This window comes from Gracilinanus agilis, chromosome 2 (assembly GCF_016433145.1).
Source record: "Gracilinanus agilis isolate LMUSP501 chromosome 2, AgileGrace, whole genome shotgun sequence".
In the NCBI taxonomy this organism is placed as follows: Eukaryota; Metazoa; Chordata; class Mammalia; order Didelphimorphia; family Didelphidae; genus Gracilinanus; species Gracilinanus agilis.
This window is the reverse complement of record NC_058131.1, coordinates 539,641,899-539,650,870: the sequence shown is the minus strand read 5'-3', so window position 1 is coordinate 539,650,870 and position 8,972 is coordinate 539,641,899. Positions and strand designations below refer to the sequence as shown.

Genomic DNA, 8,972 nt, shown 5'->3' with positions numbered 1-8,972 from the left:
TGACTCCTTTCCTGGCTTCTGGAGAGATTAGTTTCCAGAGAGGTCTCACCATCTTGAGGAGGCTGTGTAGTTATTCACCACCAGGTCCTCCAGCTAAATGGTCGTCTGACTGAGGGCCCTCTGGTGGGGGGCTAATTAGCCCAGTCTGAGTTGAGCCAGGCACCAGAGAAACATTAGGGTGATAAGCTAGACTGCTTATTCTACCCTCTTTCACATTTCTCTACTTTATTCTTTCTCTCTATTTTGTAAGTAAAGCTGCTAAATAAAAAGTCATTTTGACTTGAGTTATAATATTGGCAACCACATTCTCTCATATTAAATCCAACTATAAATTTTAATCCCTACAATGTGACAAATATGAATGGACATTCTAAATTATTCTCAAATTTTCTTTGGAGGATGCAGAATTATTACTTTTTTAAAAAATATGGAATGCTTCCTGAATTTGTGTCTCATTCTTGCACAAGGGTCATGCCAATCTTTTCTGTATTATTCCTATTTTAGTATATATGCTGCCAAAGCGAGCACCTTTTTTAAATGAACATAACTTTTTTGTTTAAAAAAAGGAATTTTTGTTATGTTTTCATTGTGTGTGTGTGTTTGTGTCAGTGAGGGTCCCTTAACTTTTTATATGATGCCTCATTTATCTACAGATAAATTATCCAGAAACTTCATCTATATGTAACATAACCAGGGTTCTAGGATAAGAGGAAAAATGTCCCAAAATTGCTAAAGTAAATATCATAAAATTCATGAAGTAAAGCTCATGTTCTTTGCTGAAAAGTGAAAAACAATGCACCTTTTCCTTTATTTTAGACATGGTTCTAACATGCTTTATTATCTGGTTTTCTTGCCCATGGCAAATTAGAAGAGGAAGTAGGATAAAAACAACAGCAAAAACATTACTACTGGCAAAAAAAGAACATAGAAAAAATAAAAAAAAAAACATTACAAGTTGGAGCCATTTTGTGCATAGGCAAAGAGTCCTATATTCCAAAACAGTACCATGGAAGCCAGGTTGGAAAAGTGGCAACTCTGACTCTCCATGTTAATCTATGGTTGAAGAAGGATGCACACCTTACATACCTCAGCAGTAAAATAGCATATGCAATTGAGAACAGGTAAACAACAGGACTTCAATTAACAACCAATGCCCACCCCAAGAAAGGCAAATAGGGAAGGCAGTTGTCATGAGTGGTAGAGCAGAGGGACTGCAAACAGAGAGATGTGTGCTATGGAGACAAATGGGAGTTGTGCCAATATAGTCAGGGCATTCCTCCTTCCAGAAAGCCATCTTCTCTCTGTTAAGGATGCCTTGGGCAAGACTTTGCAAATAGGAAAGCTATTCAAAATTGTTTAAAAATAAACTCTTGGAAGTCTGTAACCTCATGAATAACTCTGCCTGCAGTGGACCAAGAATTTCTGTCCTTTTTTACTTCATTTGTTAGCTTTTGTTACTTTCTTGATGTCTGAACAATATTTTTAGCCCTAAGTTTGTGGATTCTGCCATTGTTCTGTGTAACCAAAGATCTAGGAGAAGTTGGTTAGATTGCTCATTGAGGCAACCGAGGATTAATAACAGTCCCAAATTAGGATAATTAAACATGTGAACGAATTATTAATGATTCATGTTCACATATAGCTCATAAAGTTTATAAATTTGGGAAGTAAATTTATTTCTTTATTTTGACAAGCATTTATAATCTATCCCACCCATTAAATCCCTCACTGAACCTGAAAAAAAAGGAAAGAAAAGAGGAAAGAAAGAAAACAAAATGCTCTTCAAAAATGTGTACAGGCCAGCAGAACAAATTCTCAGAATGGTTATATAAAAATATGTGTGTTGCTATATGAATTTTAAGTTCAACCCCTCTGGTAATTGGTGAATGTCACACTCCATCTTTCATCTTCTAGTCCAGTGATGGGCAAACTTTTTAAAGAGGGGACCAAATGAAAGGAAATGCTCATCTGTCGGTCTGTTTCTAAGGCAATTCTTTCGAAGTTTCATTGTATTGTATCCTGCTCATTGTATTTGTCAGATTACGAATAATGTCATGGGGCTGGATAGAACATTTTAGGCATCTGGCCCACTGGTCTTAGTTTGCCCATCATTGTTCTAGACTATTGGTGGTTTATCACTGTATTGATCAGAGTTGTGAAGTCTTTCAAAGTTCTTTTTTTATACAATGCTTTTGTCATATAAATTTTACTCTCCATTCTTCTTTCTTTGGTCTGCATCAGTTCCTAGAGATTTTCCCACTTCCCTCTGAAACTATGTAATTAATTCCTTCTTATAGGGCAATCATATTTCATTATATTCACATATCATTTAGCCATTCCCCAGTAGAAAGACAGCCTCTTAACTTCCAATCCTGAGCTATTACACAAAAAGAGCTGCTATAAATTTTTTGTACCCATAGCATGGTTTCAATCTGGCCTCTTTATTTAAGGACCAAGTCTGTTACATTTCACCACAACCATTCCAAGTGGTATATTAAGGGAGTCTTGGAGTCTCCCTTTCTCTGCCATTGGCTCAAGTCCCAACCAATAGTATTCCCCCACTTCAGAGGATTCATAACTTGCATCCTAGTTTCATTTAAGCACTTAATAATGGATTCACTTTTACAAAGGAATATTTATATCCAAGATATAGCAAGAAAAAACATTTCTCCCCTAAAACCTGAGGACATAATCACTATTATACCACCTTTGTATCTGGGCTTTGGATAATAAGGCTTAGCTGAATTCCAACATAGCATTAGTTTCAAAAATTAAGGTTCATAATCCTACTGGGTCATCATCCTTCCATTTCTCTCCTCTGCTGGCCTGACTGTAACCAGGAAAGGAATTATACCAACAATAAATAAAAAATCTTGGGCCCATTTCTCAGGACCACAGTGTCTAAGCAAAGGGGTAGGACCAGAAGATTGCCCATAGGCTCTCCTCTTTTACTTTATGGTTTCTCCTACTGTTAGGGAAAGAGTCCTTAACCCTCAGATATGAATTCAGGAAGAGGCCTCAGCAATACTTAGGCAGACAATTTAAAGTCACAGAAAGGTCCAGCTATGTAACCACTAGAAAAAGCTACTTGCAACCAATATGATTCTGTGGCAGAATATTCATGGAATCACCAATTCTCCTATCCCCTCCAAAATCCTCCACACAAATGACACCATTTAAGGTCTCTTAGAAAAAAACCAAAACTTTCCTGAATGTTTACAAGAGATTATTCTAAACACAAGATCAAAAGGAAGCAGTCTCTGTTTTTCATTCATACTACTGTTTTGAACTTCCATCTCTTCCATAAAAGTTCATCTTGAGGTGAGAGCCAGAGAAGAAGCATGAGAGTCAATTATCTTTTCCTTAGGCACAACTAACCTGCAGAATTTTTCTTGCTCCAGAGATTGGAAGAGCTCAGTGTTAAAAGTGCTACAATATGTACTCAAAAAAGATCGATGCCAAAAAAAAAAAGGACCCCATATCCACCAAAATATTTATAGCAAAACTTTTTTTGTAAAGAACTGGAAGCAAAATAGATGGCCATTGATTATAGAGTCACTCCATTTTGCTTCTGCTCCCTTCCCTGGTTTCAGCATTACAGAGCAAGATGCTACTCCCTGGTTAAACTCATCACCTCTAATCTCAGCACTATGATGCTAATTCAAGCTTTGATTGACACTATCTCCCTCAGCCATCTTTCTCCTCTGATTGGAGGACTGGAGGGTAGAACACCAAACTCCTCCCAATGCCTTCCTTTATTTATAGAAACTGGACTCTGGACTCACTCCATTTGTCTGCTAATCTGTCTGGCTTCAACTCCATGGAACAAGATATCGCCTAATATTCACCCCATCCCAGCTTTGTTACCTCAGTAAGTAGTCTTTCCCCCACCCACTCATTACACAGTAAATTCCTTGAGGGCAAGGACTGCCTTCCTTTTTAATTAATTTTATCCCCAGTGCTTAGCATAGTGCCTGGTATATAATAGATACTTAGCAAATGTTTATTGGCTTCATTGGATTGGAATGTTGGCAAAGAAACTACAATGATTTGCCATTTTCTTCTTCAGTTCATTTATAGATGAGGAAACTGAGGCAAACAAGCTTAAGTGACTTGCCCAGGATGACAAGGCTATTAAGTGTCTGAGGATGGATTCAAACCCAGATCCTCCTGAATCCAGGCCTAACTCTCTAACTACTGTGCTGCCTACCTGGACATAACCCAATCTTAATGAATCCATGAACTATGAGCAGATGTGTTTGGTGAAATAAACTGTGAGGTAATACATATGGTTGAGTTCTCTGAGTTGGAATATATTTATGTTTGAACAAGTCTAAGTACAAATTCCTGGCACTATTTAAGGGAGCATCTATTCATTGTCCAGGGTACCTGAAAGATTAGATAGTTATATAAATGGCCCCAGGCACAGATCCCTGAACTAGAATGCAGAATAGATCTCAGTAAAGTGAGAGCTCACAGAATTGGACACTGAGTCTTAACTCTACGAGAATATGAAGGTGCCTAAAGATTATGATGGCTTCTAAGATAGATGAGTCAAATTTATCTGCCTGGTAGAATAATTGACATCCTTAGCTCTGGACTCAACTTCCATAGTGATAGCACTTGGAACTGTGATGACGATAAAGCCAAGACAAGTAACAGCTGCTTTGGGAGAATTCTGAGTCCCTCAAAAGTGATAAAAAGAAAAGAGAAAGGAAAAAGTCTGTGAATTCAATCTAGCAAAAAAAAAGCATTTATTTAATAGTCCCAGGCTTGGTGCTCTATCTTAGGGATTCAAAGGTAAAAATGAGATTGACCATACCCACAAGTAGCTCACAGAATATGACTATAACACTAGTTATTCTTACAGGATCATGTAACATGCTTATATTGCCCCTTGTTACTTACCCTTGCTTCTATTACCTTTCTGTATCCCTTTTTTTTTAACCTTTATCTTCTAAAGCAGACGAATGTTAAGGACTGGGCAATTGAAGTTAAGTGTCTTGCCCAAGGTCACAGAACTAAGGATTATATGAGGTCAGATTTGAACCCATGTCCCCCTGATTCCAGGCCTGGTGCTCTATCCACTGTACTACCTAACTTCCCCTACCTATATGTGTCTTTAAAAGAAAAAAAACTCCCTATGTTTTCACAAACTTTAAAAGAAAAAGAAAAAACTCCCTATGTTTTCACAAACTCCCTTTAAATAATTTCTCCTTTTTGAAACTGACTCTGATTCTATCTTTATGTTAATCATTACAGGATTTTAACTGATATTTGTGTTTTGATTTCAGAAAAGAGGACTGCTGGGCAGTCAAGATGGCAGTTTAAAAGGAGAAAAAGTGATTCCTCTGTGAAATCCTTCCACACAAATAAAAAACAAAGCACTTTGAGGGTGGCACAGAACCAAATATAACAATAGGACAGAGCCCCAGGATCCTCCTCTTCAATTCAACTTAAAAGGTACACAGAGAAGGTTGAATTCTCGAGGTTAAGGAAAAGAAAGAAGGTGTCAGGGCCCCTCCACCCACCTACTATGCTGAGACTAGGGGTTGGGGGTTGGGAGGGATCTCTGGGCAAAGGCTCCAGCCCAAAGGGAGTGCCTTGCTACCACAGCTACAGAAGGCTCAGATCTCTGACCATAATTGGCAGGGAGGCAGGTGGAGGAAAGGGGCAGAGAGGAGGCAGCCTGGTCCTAGACTTCAGCCACCACTCTTCCATCCTGAGCCTTTGCCTCTGGAAGTGTTTGTCCTCAGGGCACATTCAGCTCTGCTGATCAGTTCAACTGGCTTAATTCAGTTTATCTATAGTACAGATTAAAAAGCCTCCAGAGGACCAGGAAGCTCAATCTCCAACACCCCTCTCCCAACTACTGCACTGAGACCCTCAATAAGAATCCAACTGATTAGGATCCCAGGGCAAAGGCTGCAACTGTGACAGAGTACCTTGGTACCACCATGGGAAGCTCAGGGCTCTGACCTGGCAGCTAGCTAGCCTGGAGGAGGCTGGCAGAAAGGAAGAGAGGAGAACAAGGGTAACTATCTTCAGCCTCTACACCTTCACCTTCACCTTCACCTTCACATTCTACTGGCTGCTGGGGAAGATCTAGCCTCAAGGCTCATTAATACAATGGGTCAGTTCTATCAGCCTAACCAGTTAACCAGCAGAGCAGAGAAGAAGCCCCTTCAGGACAGAAAAGCCCAAACTCACAGATCCAGCAAATAAACAGAGGAACAAGAGTACAGAAAAAGGGATTGCTAATAAGTTAATGATCAGTGCTAAGGAGCACAGAATCAAGGATCAATGCCAAGGTAGAGGACCTGTCTCAGATTATTTGGGGAAGTAGCTGTTGGACAAGTTATGAGGTGAGACTACCTTGTTTTTCTTCCTTTTTATGACTCTAAAATATATCTCTTTGGCTTTAGCTTTGGCTTGCTATTCCTATGAGTTAAGTAGAAATAAGACGAGGGAACTATATTTCCTTTTTCCTCAGACTTTTGTCCCTTCTTTCTTCTTTAGTATGGCTATTTTCTATAGTCCTGATTGATGGTGGATAACTGCAATATAGCTGCACCTGTCTTGCCTGCTACCTCAGTTGGACCTTTATGGCAAATCAAGGACCTCTTATGATTTTAACATTTTATATATATATATATATATATATATATATATGTATGTATCTGTGTGTGTGTATGTGTGTGATTTTAATATATTTTTAATTTAATTTTTCTCTCTCTTCTTTCTTGGAAGAATTGATTTACATACCTTATATAGCTTAACCATGTATCCTGTGTCAATTCAATTCTGTGGTATATATTCTCCTGAGAGAGAGGATTATGTAATTATCCTAAAAATCTATGGGAATAGCACAAAAAGATCAGGGGCTTCCATGTCCAATGTACCCCAGGATGTAAAATTTCTGGGTAGTTAGGAAGTCAGGGGTTTTCCATTTAGCAAGACTGTGGAAACAAGCCCAGTGCACCCCAGATTGCAAGGCCTCTGGGTAGCCATTAGCTTAGGAGCAGTAAGACACACATAGTCTGCTCCCCAGCATGAGAAAAGCAAACATTTCCCTCTCCCCGAAACACTAGATGTCCTGCCAAGAAAATGATAAACAAGAGTACTGCAAGAAGAACATACGGTATTCTATACACAATTGGGTCATACATTGATATGTTACCTGTAATTTATTATCCTATAGAAAACACTGCTTAGAGCCACTAAGGCAATATACATCCATTGTTTCTATCTTGTAAATCATTGCTGATCATTGTTCCTGCAAAAGGTTTACCTAATCCTTTAGCCTACGTAATTTCCCCTATAAATTGTGTACCCCAAATCAATAAACTAAGTCACCGCCCAGCAAGAGGATGTCTGCTAGTCTGGTCTGTAAACCTGTGGAGCTGATCCTCCTGTAATCTCAGTCAATTTCTCTTGCCCCGGTTCCAAGGACCCACAAGCTGTTTGTGGAGCAGGTCTCTACAAAAGTACAGAGATGCTAAGATCTTTTAAAGTAATTTTAGGAAAACAATAAATCACTAAATGCCCTGGACCAGAAAAGCAGATCTTCTGGAGAAGATGCTGTAAGGATGCTTACAGAAATCAAACACTACATTAGGAGATTAGGAGTGAACTTTTTGATATAATGAACTGAACTGAGCAAGGGATTGAGTCCTCCCTTTATCCTGATTGTGAACTCTTCTGCCAAAGGGAAATGCCCCCTAAGTGGCTCCTTGTTAACATACCTATCCATCATTTTTCTTTCTCTCCTTTTCTTTTAATCCCAGGATTGTAGTAACTCCCTCCATGTAATGGACAATATCTTTTGTACTTTTATATTTCCTAATGAGAAAATCCTAAATGTATAATCTCCTTATTTGGAATGATTCATTGGGGAGACCAACATGTTAATCTCCTGGAGAATCAAGAGTGGGGAGACTCAACATACTGGTCTCCCAAAGAATCAGAGTGGGGGATTGTGTGGGGTAATTACTTAGGGGACTTGGATCCTGAGCATCCTAATGGTGGGGCACAAGACACAGAGTCATGTGGCATGTCTGCTGGCCAGATGCGTGGATCCCTCCCCACACCTCCATCAGCATGGATCCCAGCATCAGTGTGCCAGAGCCAGCACAACATCCCCACAGAGGGAGGAGTGAGTAGAATTTAAAAAGCAAGAAGGAAAGGGTTTTGGGTTTTGTTTTTTTTTTTTGGTTCCATTTTTGAAGGAAGGGTCTCTTATCTTATCTGGCCATAAATGGCAAGCCAAGGCCTGAGCCAGCTAAATGGAAAATCAGATCTATCCCTAAAGTTAGAAAGGCTAAGACTTATCTCTCTCCCTCCATCTATTTTTCTCACTTTATTAATAAATACTTATAAATCTGGTAATAAACCTCCAGATTAATTTTTATTTATAACATTTAGGAGATTCAGTTTTCTATCCCCCTTATGAGCCTTTTCCCTTTAGAACTTAAGACCCTAAATTCTAATCCTATTCTCTGGACTTTCAAAATAAGCTCTCCCCAAATCAAGGATATATCAGTGTGCATGGCTTTTCTCCCCTTTTTTGATACAAATTCTAAGATGGAATGGTTACCTCCACTTTAAGATTTCCATCATTTTTATGTTAGTAAATAAGTCCACCAACTAGGTGAGAACCAGATCCAGAATAGCGCTTCCTTCCTTTGCTTCCTCAACCTTTTTGGAGGATGAAATTATCATTAAAACAGACTTAAAAATTCAGTATCTACTCTGTTTTTGAGAGCTAAAGATTTTCAGCAGATATCCAGAAAACTGGTTTCCCATTATAATTATATCATCCCTCTATAGTAAGCTGATGTTCTCTTTCTGAATTCATCTAGTTCTTTCTTCAGTCCTTGTGGTCTATAGTATACTCACAAAACTATCTCTCTCTCTCTCTCTCTCTCTCTCTCTCTCTCTCTCTCTCTCTCTCTCTCTCTCTCTCTCTCTCT

General features: G+C 38.9%; 1 non-coding gene across 1 annotated transcript; it reads right to left on the bottom strand.

The window, feature by feature from the left end:
• Positions 1-421: 421 nt before the first annotated feature.
• On the bottom strand, positions 422-528 carry LOC123238350. Its single transcript, XR_006505549.1, has one exon. It is a non-coding gene; the product is annotated as a U6 spliceosomal RNA (small nuclear RNA).
• Positions 529-8,972: the final 8,444 nt, after the last annotated feature.